The sequence below is a fragment of the Pan paniscus genome, chromosome 16 (genome assembly GCF_029289425.2).
Source record: "Pan paniscus chromosome 16, NHGRI_mPanPan1-v2.0_pri, whole genome shotgun sequence".
In the NCBI taxonomy this organism is placed as follows: Eukaryota; Metazoa; Chordata; class Mammalia; order Primates; family Hominidae; genus Pan; species Pan paniscus.
The window spans coordinates 24922968-24938437 of NC_073265.2; the positions used below are offsets into that span (position 1 = coordinate 24922968).

General features: G+C 38.2%; 1 long non-coding RNA gene across 3 annotated transcripts in view; it reads left to right on the plus strand.

The window, feature by feature from the left end:
- LOC129393994 (uncharacterized) overlaps positions 1-15470 on the plus strand; it is a 311621-nt gene that overhangs the window by 155143 nt on the left and 141008 nt on the right. For all 3 annotated transcript variants that reach the window (XR_008621126.3, XR_008621128.3, XR_008621127.3), the window contains one exon: positions 9269-9451. This is a non-coding gene — a long non-coding RNA (uncharacterized LOC129393994). The remainder of the gene's footprint in view (positions 1-9268; positions 9452-15470) is intronic.

Below are 15470 nucleotides of genomic sequence, written 5' to 3' on the forward strand. Positions count from 1 at the left end.
TCTTTTTAGACAAGATTGGAAAAGAGATGGTTTTGATAGACAATCACTTTGGATCACTTTGACAATGAGGATGAAACTGTCTCAAGCTCTAAAATACCTCAAATGATTATGGTGTAAAGGCTCCTCATGGCTCCAGAGAACAGAGGTGTTTATTCAAAACATGTATTTGCTTAAGGTGGGACTGCCTTATTTTTAAAGAGTTTGTTCCATACCCAAAAATTTATTCTTACAAACTTATCTCATGGTAAAGTGCTCATCTGTAGGTTGTAAAGAGCCCTATGACATCTGGCTCCAGTGGGGCCATGAATAAGGGTAATGAAAGTTTGATTTTAGTGGCTACTTCCTCTAGAAGCTACCCATTCTGACCCTCTCTTAAAAAAAAACAACAACAAAAAGACAAAATACAGTAAATGGAAATTCAAATGTAAAATAGATTTGTAGATTTTCTGTTTCTTTTTATTTTGTTAAAATTTAATCTTCAGTTCCAGTGAAGCCAGAAAGTAGAAATTCTGATATAATTGCGGTTAGTAGAATAGTTTGGTTGAGTCAATGTTATTCTATTATTTGAGACATAGTTTCTGCCTCATCTTAGGTCTTTTGATGCTATCTTTCATCACCCTGCCTTTCTTATTTTCCATTAAATTCCCAGTGTTTGGTATGCAGAAGATACTCAAAAATAGGCCATGGATTCGGGGTTGGATGCTACACAATTATCTATCGGGAAGTTTTCTTTCCTGGCCCTGCAAGCATCCTCTGCATGCCCAAACTTGATTGACAAATGGTGTTTAGAAAGGGAAATTGTTCAGAAGGTAATAAAAATATCTTTGTTTATAGTCTGACTGCAAAACAAAGTGAGAAAACTCTAGGCCCAATTTCTAGTTCTCTGGTCCAGAGACAGTGCTGAGCCTCACTTGGTTTCCAGTTTGCCCCTCAAGAGGCAAGTTTAGGCTCTTGAGAGGAGGCTCACTATCCAGATGATTTGGGCCTCCTTTCCTCTCCATTTCCTTTGATAACAATGCATTTCCCTTGATCCATGGACTGCAAGGGCCATTAGAACAGGAGCAGGATCTGGGTAAATAAACCTTGGCCTGATCTCTTTTCCCAAATTCATGGCCATGTTCCCAATTAAACAAAAGATCCTAGATCAGATTCCAGTGGGTATCCCCTATTTTAGACACTCAAAGAAGGACTTAAATTTTGGAGGTAATGTTTAATATTAAATATGTTTGTTATTTTTGAATGATTACTTTCAAATATTATACCTGCTTATTTTTCTTACTCATGTAAAAAATCATGGCAAATTCCTGAAATCAGTTATATTTTAAAAGAGAAGCAACTTGTAGGGTGGAGTTGGGGGGTTGGGAAGAAGATTGGAATCTTGTTTGTTTCATTTTAAGAAGATAATTATTATGTGTATATATTTAAAATCATTTTAGGAAAAAAATGAGTCTAGGATGGTATGAAAATGAGTTAATAGAGCTAATCACTAAATTGAGATTTTGTCTGATGAAAGAATATATTTTGAATCACCTCAAGTATATACTCTGAGATATGTTAATTTATAGGATATACTTTTATTTTTGGTAGAAACAGTTTACATGTCTGAAAGTTTGAATTAATTTATGACTGCTGACTGCTGCTGAGGCACTTCCTGTTTATCAGGCATAGAAACAAAGACCAAACATAGAAAAAGAGAAAAATTTTACAAAATTTGTAAAAAATTTCTAAGTGTACAAACCATGCCTTTAGGATTACAAACACACATCTTGTTTCTTTGTTTGCTTTTTTGGCTACTATAACAGAAATGCTTGATGTATGGCTACCAGGAAACTGGAGGTAAACCAAACGAATTTGAGAACTTAGGGACACAGCCAACTGAAATATCACTTTTCATGAATTTTAATGGCCCACAAAAAGTATGGGTGAAGAGTATAAACTCATCACCAGTACGATAAAAGAAAATTGAAAGTATCTTCCTCACTGAAGAGCAGGAAGCATTATGTTTGTGCAGCAAACCAATAGAAACAGGTGTTTAGTATTTAAAAGAAAGGAGGTTGGGGTAATAGTGCTGACAGAGTCAATGCAGAGTAGAAGGTCTTTTTGTGTAGCAGCTCACCAAAAGGGTGATTCTCAAAGATCATGTCCCAAACAACAATTAAAAGGTTAAAGCAAAGCAATACATACAAATATTTCATTTGTTATATCCCTCATATCCTACCATTCTTCAACAATTCAGTAGTTGCTGCTTGAATGCCCACTGTGTGCACATTATCATATGCAATCACAGAGCTTGTCTTTCAGATCTGTTGCCTCCAGAGACCTTTGCTGATGTTTACGAAAGGCCTTTGCTGTTCCTGGAATATATTTGTTCAATGAGTGAGTGGGGAAAAAATAATGCAAAGATCTGTAACATGAAGTCTCTGCCACAAGGAACCTATTGATTGTAAAAGCATTCATAGAGTGCTTCAGAGTTCACAAAATCTATTGACCTACATTATTATCTATAGTAGTCAGTGGTTCCAACTCTGATTTGTATTGGAACCACCTGGGCAGGCTACTTGTTTTTTAATGTGTAGATGCTTGCAACCCAGCCTGCCTTCGGAAATAGAATCTTGTTGGGAAGTGATAGAGAAGGTGGAGGAAATGGGGATCAGCATTCCACAAGTGATTCTGGCACCTGGTCATATTGTGACAGAGAATGTCATAGTGAGGAGAACTTCAAAGACGGCTGGCTTTGAAGTCAGACTGGGTTTGAAACCTGCCTCTAGCCATTTCTGGTTTTTTAACTTTAAGATTAATCACCCTAAGGCTCAGTTTTCTCATCCATAAAATGGGGAGAATAACAGTAGCTAACAACAGTAATAACTAGTCCTTATAGAACTGGTGGAGGGGTTCAAGGAGCTGATCCACATAAAGGACCCATCTTAGGGCTTGTGCCGACTTGGCACACAGTAAAAGTACACTTTATTAGCAAATGTTAACCATTAGGGCCTGTGACTTCTTTCATTTTTAGTAGTAGACCTAGACCAAATAACCACATTCCTTGTCTCTTTTGGGAGAGGCTGTCCTGTCATTTTCTCTCATCTGTTCAGCCACAAGATGGTTAGGGAAGCTCACTCCTCCTGAATTCCAGCCAGTACCAACTAGACCTTTGGTAAGGTCAGGATAGAAGAGACTGTGGCATTTCTGATCCCCGCTGGACTTCCCTCTAGAATGAACATGCTTATGTTGTTTCAGGATTTCCAGTGAGGCCTGGCCTGGAAACCAGAAGTTAAAGTTATCTAAAAGTGATAAGCTCAGGAACTACATGAAGCATTGATTTGAATCTAGTTTCCAAGGTCACCAAAGGTTCAGAAGCTGAGAAAGAGATGGCACTTTAAGGGTTAGTGGGAAAGGGTCCAGCATTTTACCCACGGAAGAAAATTTTTCTGTAGAAAGAAAAACAAGTTTTTACTGAAGTAAGTGGCCAAGAAAGTAGGTAAAGTTAAATGAATGATAAACTATCATTTCAGTCTCTAAGATAAACAAAATAAGCAGCTGTAATAGCATGAAGTTTATCAGAGTGTGATAGGAAGGTCAGGCATGACAAATTGGGAGACTGGGACATTGAGCTGGCGCATGACAATTATGTAACTCACATTGCTGCTAAATTTAAACACAAGCAGCCTTCTCTGGAGGTGTGTGGGTGGAGAGGTGAAGGAGCAGATTGAAAACAATGGCCTTTATTTTCATAAGGTACTTTAATTTTAGGCCAGCATTGGATGTGAACTTTCAGCTAACTGTGCTTTTTGGTAGTTCTGTATTTTTTGAACTGAGATTACCCTTAGCCCCATGAAACACCCCTGTTTTTCTGTCAAACTACTATATCGAGTGCAGTTTTCTCTGGCCTCCCTGGAAGTGGAAATGTCTGGGCCTTTCCCCTGCAGAACGCAAAACATAAACATAAGGGCATTAAAATGGAAACAGGATCTTGGTTCTCACTGTTTCACCAGGCTCCTTAGCACTGACCTCTGACCCTCATTTAAGATCCCATGGAAAGTCTGGGCATCTGGGGTGTGTAGCTCACTGTGGGAATTTTTTTGTTGTTATGGTTGTTGTTTTCCTCCTCCTGGATTATTTTGGCTTAACCTGAGGCTATGATGTAAAATAAGCCACTTTCAAGAGCTTTCCCTGACCTTGTTTGGGGATGAGGTTAGAAGATGGGATTTGACTACTGGCACTGTCAATTCAAGAATCCATTTTCAAGTTGTTATCTAAAATTCATGTGAGAAAATAAAAAATAGCATTTCTTCCATTCTATCACATTGATGACAGGTAAATTTTGATTTTTGAAAACTCATGTAGAATTGTTGAGGATATTGAGTCTTCATGATTTTATACTCACATGTTACTTTTTAAAAAAGTAGGCCTCCAGATCAGATAACTTCTTCCACATTTTCTTGGGCTACACTGTATGACATTATACTTTCATTAAAGAAGTCACCTTTCCTGATCAGTCTATGGGAAAGACCTCAGAGAAGTTAGTTTTTCTTTGAAGGAATTCTATTGTTCTTCTTGAACAGTTTGAGAGGTTAAAGTCCAGAAATATAATTGGAAGGCAATTTTATTTTATTTATTTTTATTTATTTACTTTTTAGGCTGTCTTACCCTGTCACCCAGGCTGGAGTGCAGTGACACGATATCGGCTCACTGCAACCTCTGCCTCCTGGGTGCAAGCAATTCTCCTGCCTCAGCTTCCTGAGTAGCTGGGATTACAGGCATGTGCCACCATGCCTGGCCAATTTTTGTACTTTTAGTGAAGTCGGAATTTTGCCATATTGGCCAGGCTGGTCTCGAACTCCCGGCCTCAAGTGATCTGCCCGCCTCAGCCTCCCAAAGTGTGCAGATTACAGACATGAACCACCATGACCAGCCTGGAAGGCAATTTTAAATATTCTCGTTGAGTGGCTAATTTATATGTACATTTAGGAATAATTAGTAGAGGATGTAGAAAATTTTCAATAAAAGCTGAAGAGCAGTCCTCCACGATGAGGTGGAGTAATCCTCCTCTCCTTCGCTGGATTGCATTGCATGTCTCAGGGACAGAGTCTTCTGTTTCTCAAGGGCTGAGTCTCATTTTCAGCCTGTCTCATCCATAGTGGACTTTCTCATGGCTCAGTTCCAGTTAATATAGAAAAGAGTAAGTGTTGTGAAAATTTTGTACTCAAAGGGTGAAAAGTTTTCTTACAAATGTTTTGAATTTTTTAAAGAGAATCTTAACAGCAGCAAATAATTCATCTTTATGAATTCATCTTTTTTCCCTCATGAGAATTCAATGTGCTATATGAAGAACATATGAAATTCTTATTTTGAGTGGAAGAACTGAGACTTGGCTCGGTAAGTGACTTGCCTAAGGTCACTCAGCAAGTCTCACTGCATGTAACACTCACATTCTCAGACTCTAGTGCTGTACTGTTGTATCTATAATAAAAAGAAAAAAGAAAACCTTGCTCTACCTCTGCAAAGAAAAAGGAACAGCTAGGAATGCACATATATGTCCTTTTAAACTCTCTACATAAAAATCCATCTTTTCCAGGAAGCCCTCTCTTATTGGATGTGCATATGTGGAAGATTCTAAAATCTTTCTAATAAGAGTCCATTTTTGCTTTAATTTTATTTTAGGACTTATGCTTCTAGAAAGCAGATATATATATATATACACACACATATATATACACATATATATATATATATATTTGATCTCTGCAGTACTAAAGCTATAGTTATTTATTGGACAGATGTCTGGAGGAGAAGCAAGGGGAGAATATATGACTGCAAGACTAAACAGGCCAGTGAAGGAAGCCATGAAATAGGTTCTTGCTGTACCATACCATTATTTTTCCCTGAAAATATCTTTACCCCTTGTACTCTGCTACTCTAGGCCTAGGACCTTTTAACAAGTTTCTTCCTCAACAACACCTCCTTTATTGATACAGTTTAGTAATCTACGAACACCTAGATAACTTCCTTTGACTTGATATTTTTTCTAAGCATTCTTTATCTTGTTCGTGTGTCTGCTCAGTACTTTTAATTCAATTATATATCTTTTTTCATTAATTTTTTTGAAATTCCACAAGGCTTAACATGCCATTCCACACAGAGCAGGTAGTCAACATTACTTTGTTGATTGATTGTAATATGATATAAATCATGGGCACAATAAATTACTTGGCTACATAGAGAATTCTTACAACTCTGTCTTCTGTGTGGAGATGGGATAGAACCAGAATGGTATGTCTGTGTAGGCCACATGTCCTGGTTCAGGGAGTCCTACATGATGAACATGGTCTTACATGGTAAAATTGAGTTACCTTTAGTAATAACAGCAACTTATATATGTATAGCTCCTGGGATTTCAAATATATTTTATACCTATTAACTCACTTGATTTCGGAGTCAATATATATTAACTTCATGTTATGACTGAGGAAACTAAAGCTCATAGGAATTTGGTGATTTGTTCTTGTTTGCATCTTGCACTTTGCTGAATCTCAAAACCAGTATTTTGTTTGTTTTCTTCTTTTACCTCTTGGTCTGATGCTCTTTCTAACCTACCAGGCTGCTTCCTTCATTCCTTAAAGCTAATGCTGCAATGGTCACAGTTTGTGAATCATCTTGGAATACCATCCCTGCCTTAATTGATTTTTGCAAATACGATGAACAAAGAGAGCCCCACCACTACTATATGCCCTGCATCTCCTAGCATAATAAACTTGTATCCTGAAATAAGTCTTAAAGAACCACATGTAGCTCAAACATTGCACTCTGAACATATTGAGCTCTTGTGCATCATTTGCCCAGTATGAATCAGAAGGAAGTTTAGTCTAAGCTTCTGGACCAACTGACCTACCAGAAGGAAGATTAGAACATACTTTTCCTTTTTCTTGGAATTGGGAGGGTACATTTTGTAGCAACTTTCTGAAGGAGCAGAAAGTCCAATATCTATGAAATTGTCAAAATGATTAGCTAGTAATACAAAATAGTCATTACCATAATGTGCTTTCAGAGCAACATGCAATCATAAGGTATTTTTAAAAAACTCCAAATAAGCCACATAGAATTCTTGGTGGGCTAACTTCTCATCTACCCTCAATGACACCACCACCACCATACCATTTGTGGTACTCAGTGTTTTGTTTTGTTTTTAAGGGTTGGTTTAATTTCAGCTAGGGTAGACTTCATAGTCTCAAATCTCTTATGGAGCAAGATCTGAATTAGATCCTTCCATTGAGCCCTATTACATTGCCTGCTCTTCACTGTACAGACCCAGTCTTGCAGACTTAGTAGAGATCATTACCAACCATAAATTTTATGTGCATTAAAGGTAGTTTTCCTCTCTTGTAATCATTATTAATATTTGATGGCCAAGGTATTATTCTTTATCGATAATTTTATACATCATAGTTAATTTAGAATGAAAAAAATCAGAACCGTAATGCAAAGTAGTGCAGCTCTACTTTAAAAAGTGACCTTGTCAAAGAGACGCATTTTTACTTCAATTAAATTCAAAGTCAGTCAGTCCCATAGGTAATGTTAGCAATTATAAGAATACTTTGCAAAAGTAGTTAAAAAACACTCAGAGAACTTTTATGTGATGCTAGTTTTTAAAGCAAGAATGACTTTCTTCCAAAACTTCAATTCTTTATGAGATCATTTTGGAGTGTACTGTTACATAAAACATGAGGTCAGTAACTAAGGCTAATTAAATTTTAGTAGGAGCAAAAGTCACCAAAAGGTTTTTGCATTCATCCTACCAATTCTAAAACAGTGATACAATACACCATTAATAGCCTTAGAATTGCTAATTATTTCAACATGAATAGCGATATCAATGCTGTCAGTTTAATTTAATACACTCAGGAGAATTCCTGCAGAATGCATGATTTCTCTATTATTTCCTGGTTTTCACAACCATTAAAAGCTATAAATTCTCTTCTTCAGAAAGAGAGAGAGATTAGTAGTCTAGAGTCTTCTCACTTTTTTGAGAATGTTGAAGTTGTTATTTTTAAAAGAAATGGGAAGCAAAAACAGAATAGAAATTAAAGAATGAGAGTACCCCAGGCTTTATTCTGTGATCTAGTATGAGGTAAATGTTCATAACTCCAAAAGAATTAAAACACTCATGCCTTCTATTAGTTCCAATGGAGTTCCCACTTAGGGAATAACCTTAGACTTGGGGTTGAAAGTGTCTTTTTTCTGGAGGGAAACTAAAATTAATGCCTGGAGGAGTGAAAGTTAAAAGAAGTCGATGAAATAAACAAGCAGGTTTTATTTACTAGAAACTTTAGTAAGTTAAAAGGAAGAAGTGAGTCACTCATTTCATAACGTATGTTATTTAGAAGACAATAGGAAGCAACTACAGCTTTTTTCATGGAAGAAAGGTGAGTTAAAATGGATTCTACAAAACATTAATTTGATAGTAGCAAACTAAAAACTACTGGACTCAGGGTTAGTCAAAACCTTCAAGATAAGCTAAGTTTCTATTGGATATGTTTCCTCTACAACATCCCTTATTGACCAATCTTGGTTTGCATATCTCTAGTGAAACGTAGTACCTCATTTTCAGAATATTCTAATTGTTTGAAAATTTTCTTCACACCAAATACTGTCATCCTTGAATATTCACTTATTTGCTGATTTAGTGTCTCCGTAATGTGGTCTTTGACATGCTTTTAGGTGACAAACAGGAAGGTATCTTTTAATTTTAATGGTAATATATATTTCAACATACATTCACAAATACACTAGTGAACCCAACTCATGATTTCACAGATGATGATTGCTAAGAATGAAGTTAAGTAGAAAAACAATGAGTCCATGTGAAGCTCAGTTGAGAAAACTATTACATAAATGTTAAAATGTATGTGAATATGAATATGACTGAAGCCATGAAGGTGATTACATGAAAGGCCAAGCATGAAAAATAGTCCTGTAGGTCTACACTGTGGGCACCAGAGCAGACACCATACTCCTGCCTAATGGTGGAAGAGCTGTGCTGTCATGAGATTAGTCAGGAAGGGTAGATGAATGGAGGCCAGGAGGAGAGGTAGAAGGCTGCTGTCATAAAGGAACAGGCATAGTGATGGCTTGCACCACAGTGGAGGCAGCAGAAATGTTGAGAAATAAGTCTATCAGTGAGGTGTCACAGAAAGACCACTGTCCTGCATGTCAGAGGACTTAGATGTTGGTCCAAACACTCTTCCAATTAAATCTCCCCTTATTCCTACAGGTCTCAGTTTGCTTCATCTCTGGAATGGAGATGGTTTCCTATGTGATCATGAAAATTTCTCCCAGCTCTGAAGACCTTTTATTTTGTAAGAATCATTGTGAAGGTATGGGCTTGGCAAATGAATGGAAAGATGAGCAATGGGAGAGGAAAGAATTGAAGAGGGCTGTGAAGTTTGAAGAATGGGTAAGTAGCATCATTCACAGAAATGAGAGGGACAAGGGGTCAGAATAATTGGGAATCAGTGGCGAAGAAAGACTGGTTTGGATCTGTTGCAATGGAGAGGCCAATGACATTTATTTGTGATGTCTAACAGGTCCGTGGACACAGGAAAAGGTGAGATTTTGTTTACTTGTCTGTAAAATAGGGATGAGGTGATACATAGAGATGTCGGGATCGCTTACTTAGAGATAGCTTGTGAAACCATGGAAATGACAAAAACTCAGTAAGGAAAGGGAGGATTAAAAAAATTGCAGTTAAGCGAGATAACATTTATTGTGAAGCTACTATGTGCTACGCACATTATCTATGTTATGTCATTTAAACCTCACAAAAATCTTGTGGACTATGTGTAATTCCCTCCATTTTATGTATTAGAAAAAAATGATGCTCAGCAAGGTCCCAGATTGCATAAGAATTAACATATCACTCAGATTTGAACCAGTCTCTCTGACTCCAAAATCTATATGGTGCTGTTCCAATGTGAAACATAGACAATGAGAAGGGATGAGGACACAGCATAGCAGTTCTCAGAGTGGGTGGAAGAAGAGCCCTTGAAACTTTGATAGTGCAAGGTCAGTTCAGCCAAAGCTGGACAGAGGGGAAGGAGGGGAAAATCATTTTCAATGTTGCAGAGAAGTCAAGGGGAATAAGAACTATAAAAAAAATTGAGTCGGTGGGGGGATCCAAGGAGGCAAATTATGCCACCTCAGAGGTTTCAATATATTGATTGGGGTGAACCTGAGAAGGAAGGGTGCAGATTATGAAAATGGTAATTATAATACTAAATATATACCGAGCACTTACTATATGCCAGACACTTTTCTAAGTGACTTATATGTATTAACTTTCAATCCCAACAACCAGCTTATTGAATGGTCTAGGCTCAGTAGGGTTCAAGGCAGGAAACAATTTTATCCTCTGCTGATATAGCTTTTCAATCACATCCCATCATTTCTCCATGACTACCTCTGGACGATATATTGGACAGATCTCCTAACTTGTTTTGATCCTTTTCAGGTACTGTATTAGAAACTAACATCCATACATTAATATAATGGACACCATGTTGTGGCAAGAAATGATGTTCTTTATATATTGACACAAAATGTTAAGGGGGAAAAAGAGCAGGAGAGTGAATACCATAAACTATATGTAATAAAAGGGAAAGCGTATATATTCATATTTAATTATGTGTGCATTAAATATCACTTGGAATATCACCAAGGAAGTAATACAAATATTTGCTGATGGGAAGGAGTTGTTGGCTCGAATAACTCTAGAGGGAGGGAAACTTTTCACTGAATATCTTTTTAGTCTCCTTGACTTTTAATCTATGTGAATGTATTACTATTGATTTCAGTCAGCTATTGCTACAATAATGATGTACAACAACCATCCTCAAACTCAGGCAATAAGCTTTGTTTCTCATGCTCATGGGCAAGTGGTTCAGCTGAGTGGCTCTGCATCAGGCTGCAGTTGTTCAGTTGCCTGTAGTAGTTTGCGAGGGACTGAATGTGTCACCCCTCCCCCATTCATATGTTGAAAGCCTAACCTTCAATGTGGTGCTATTAAGAGGTGAGGCCTTTGGGAGGCAAGTAGGTCATGAAGGTGGCGCCTTCATGAATGAGTAAAGGGGACCCTAGAGAGCTCACCCTCTTTTGCCCATGTGAGGATACAATGAGAAGATGACAGTTTGCCACCTGGAAGAGGGCCTTGATTATAAGGGCACCCTGATCCCAGATTTCAATCCTCTAGAAAAGTGAGAAATAAATTTCCATTGTTTATAAACCACCCAGTCTAAGATATTTTGTTATTGCAGCCCAAACTGACTAAGATATAGCTCTACGCCATTTGTCTCATTATGAGGTCCCAGCTGGAGAGGCAGACTTTCTGGGGCATGTTCTTCTCTTAGTGAAGTCAGGAATTCCCGGAGGGTGTCAGAAAACACTCATGCTTTCAACTGCAGGCCTGGGCTTGGAATGTTCACATACTCACCTCCAACCCAATGCTTAAATAAGCAGGGCAGCATACTCCTCCAGAGTTAAAGGGGAGTGAGTCATTGCTGAACAATAGTCTACCCGCCTCTTTAAAAGATATTTTAAACCCACTTGAGCCTAAGATCAAAATTTTAATCTCTCATCCAATCTCAGATTTCTCCCTTCCCCACTGTGGCTCAGCAGTTCAGGCTTGACCCATATTTAGAAACTTATGGTAGGTGCCAGGTGTGGTGGTTCATGCCTGTAATCCCAGCACTTTGGGAAGCTGAAGTGGGTGGCTCACCTGAGGTCAGGACTTCAAGACCAGCCTGGCCAACATGGCAAAACCCTGTCTCTACTAAAAATACAAAAATTAACTGGTGTGGTGGTGTGCGCCTGTAGTCCCAGCTACTCAGGAAGCTGAGGCAGGAGAATCACTTGAACCAGGGAGGCGGGGGTTGCAATGGGCAGAGATTACAGCCACTGCACTCCAGCCTGGGCAACAGAGCAATACTCTGTCTAAAAAAAAAAAAAAAAAAAAAAAAAAAAAGAAGTTTATGGTAGTGAAAGGGACTATGCTAAGTTTCTTTCCTTCTCTCCCTCCCTCCCTCCCTCCTTTCCTTCCCCCCTTGTTTTTATTCCTTCACTTTACCTACTTTCTAACTTTCAGATACTATTAAAATTTCACTTTTTAAAAGTTGGGTACAAGAAAGAGGTATAATGAGAAGGGAAAGAAATATTTCTTTTTTTTTTAAATGCTACTTTAAAAAAAATTTTACTTTAAGTTCTGGGATACATGTGCAGAACATGCACGTTTGTTACATAGGTATACACATGCCATAGTGGTTTGCTTTACCTATCAACTCGTCGTCTAGGTTTCAAGCCCTGCATGCATTAGGTAATTGCCCTAATGCTATCCCTCCCCTTGCTCCCCACCCCCTGACAGGCCCCAGTGTGTGTTGTTCCCCTCCCTGTGTCCATGTGTTCTCATTGTTCAACTCCCACTTATAAGTGACAACATGTGGTGTTTGGTTTTCTGTTCCTATGTTAGTTTGCTGAGGATGATGGCGTCCAGCTTCATCCATGTTCCTGCAAAGGACATGATCTCATTCTTTTTTATGGCTGCATAGTATTCCATGGTGTATATGTACCACATTTTCTTTTTCTCAGTCTATCATTGATGGTCTGGGTTGGTTCCATGTCTTTGCTATTGTAAATAGTGCTGCAATAAACATACATGTGTCTTTATAGTAGAATGATTTATATTCCTTTGGGTATATACTCAGTAATGGGATTGCTGGATCAAATGGTATTTCTGATTCTAGATCCCTGAGGAATCACCACACTGTCCTCCACAATGGTTGAACCAATCTACATTCCCATCAACAGTGCAAAAGCATTTCTATTTCTTCACAGCCTCACCAGCATCTATTTTTCTTGACTTTTTAATAATCACCATTCTGAATGGTGTGAGATGGTATCTCATTGTGGTTTTGATTTGCATTTCTCTAATGATCAGTGATGATGACCTCTTTTTCATATGTTTCTTGGCCGCATAAATGTTTTCTTCCAAGAAGTGTCTGTCCATATCCTTTGCCCACTTTTTGATGGGGTTGTTTTTTTCTTGTAAATTTGTTTAAGTTCCTTGTAGGTTCTGGATATTGGACCTTTGTCAGATGGGTAGATTGCAAAAATTTTCTCCCATTCAATGGGTTGTCTGTTCACTCTGATGCTAGTTTCTTTTGCTGTGCAGAAGCTCTTTAGTTTAATTAGATCCCACTTGTCATTTTTGGCTTGTGTTGCAATTGCTTTTGGTGCTTTTGTCATGAAGTCTTTGCCCATGCCTATGTCCTGAATGGTATTGCCTAGATTGTCTTCTAGGATATTTATGGTTTTGGGTTTTACATTTAAGTCTTTAATCCATTGTGAGTTAATTTTTGTATAAGGTATAAAGAAGGGGTCCAGTTTCAGTTTTCTGCATATGGCTAGCCAGTTTTCCCAACACCATTTATTAAATAGGGAATCTTTTCCCCATTGCTTGTTTCTGTCAGGTTTGTCAAAGATCTGATGGTTGTAGATGTGTGGTGTTATTTCTGAGGCCTCTGTTCTGTTCCATTGATCTATATGCCTGTTTTGGTACCAGTACCATGCTGTTTTGATTACTGTAGGCTTATAGTATAGTTTGAAGTTAGGTAGTGTGATGCCTCCAGCCTTGTTCTTTTTGCTTAGGATAGTCTTGGCTATAAGTGCTCTTTTTTAGGTTCCATTTGAAATTTAAAGTAGTTTTTTCTAATTCTGTGAAGAATGTCAATGGCAGTTTGATGGGAATAGCATTGAATCTATAAATTACTTTGGGCAGTATGGCCATTTTCATGATACTGATTCTTCCTATTCATGAGGATGGAATGTTTTCCATTTCTTTGTGTCCTCTCTTATTTCCTTGAGCAGTGGTTTGTAGTTCTCCTTGAAGAGGTTGGGAAGAGCAAGTTCTAATGTCATTGGGGTCCTATGTGTGGCCCAGGGAAAGGTACTGGTTCTGTGTTTCATGAAAGACCTTGTGGGTTCTTTTCAGATTCATGGCAGAGACCTCATGCCACATCATGCCTTGTTACAGGTGATGCACCTCTGAATAACCACACCTGACTCCTGTTTCTGGTCTGCTTCTCCTGCCTTTACAGAGGCTTTTAGTCTATTCCGTCTATTGGGTGGGAAGTTTTCAAATACTGAAGACCTGCTGCTGTATTCCACCTATGGGAAATAAGTACCCTTACCTGTTGTTGATCAAAGGGTGGCTTGTATCCATTGTGCTTCTTTTCACTGTGTTCATAGAGGGAACTCAAGCCACTCACTCATCATTAAACTTTTCTAGGTGAAAGTCAGGTACCAGTTTCAGCATTCCTAAGGTTTTATTGAATCATTTTCCCAATGTGGCATGATAGTAAGGAAGCACCCCATCCCTTCAAATGCTCAGCTCTAACCATCCTTTTCCAAACAAATTCTCATCTCTCTTTCCTCAGTTTGTATCAAGCCTTTTATTGCACAGGTTGGAGATGGATAATGGATTAAGGGAGTGGATGATACCGAGAAGCATGGATTCCAGACACAGCTCTGCCACTAACTATATAAGTGACATGAATAAGAATCTAGTACACCTTTCTTCTAAAGAAGAGGAAACTGAGGCTCATACACTTTTCATAATTTGTCCTCTTTAATCTGATAGTGGCAAAGCTCTGCCTTAGAATCTGTGTTTCCTGAACCCCATAGTACAATGTTTGTTTCTACTGAATCAAAGTAGCAAGTCTTTCCTTATGTTTAAACAATCCTGTTTTTGTGATTTAAGATCCTTTCTTCTTCTGGTTTTGGCAAAGACCAGATCAGGAGAACATCTGGCTACCATTTTTTATTTGTGAACATTATAAATAAAAAGCCTTCCAAACCTTCCCCAAGAGTTAGAATTTCTTTGGAGTCTTGAGCCTCAGAGACTCATTTTAAGTCCATTCAAACTACAATGTATTTTGGTTCTGAAGATCTTCTTCTGAAAGACCCCAATAAAGATCTCTCCTCACAGCCCATTCTTCAATTAGTCCCTCTGTGGGGCTGGAGGGAGATCTGCGGAGTCAGCTGGACTTTGAACTTGTGATTCCTAAGGGAAGGTATATTTCAACCCTGATACTTAGATTCCAGGCTCTTTTCTCTGTTAGGAGTTGTATTATTGAAGTAAAATAACATTCTTAACTCTGAGTGTGGAGTTCTTAAATGAGAACGTACATCTTATTTTTTCTATTTTTGGAAATTTAACATTCATTAAGTTGTTAACCTTTGAAAACTTCTATCCTCCCACTTCCTTGTCTGTCAGCCTAAATCTCCCCTCCTCTCTGTCACAGCCTCTTTCCTTAGAAGGATATGTTCTGCTCCTTTAGAGCTTAATTTCTCATGCTTCTCAACATTCCCTACATTGCCCTTCCTATGCTTTCTTTGAGGGTTCCCAGATGTGAATTCGCATACCC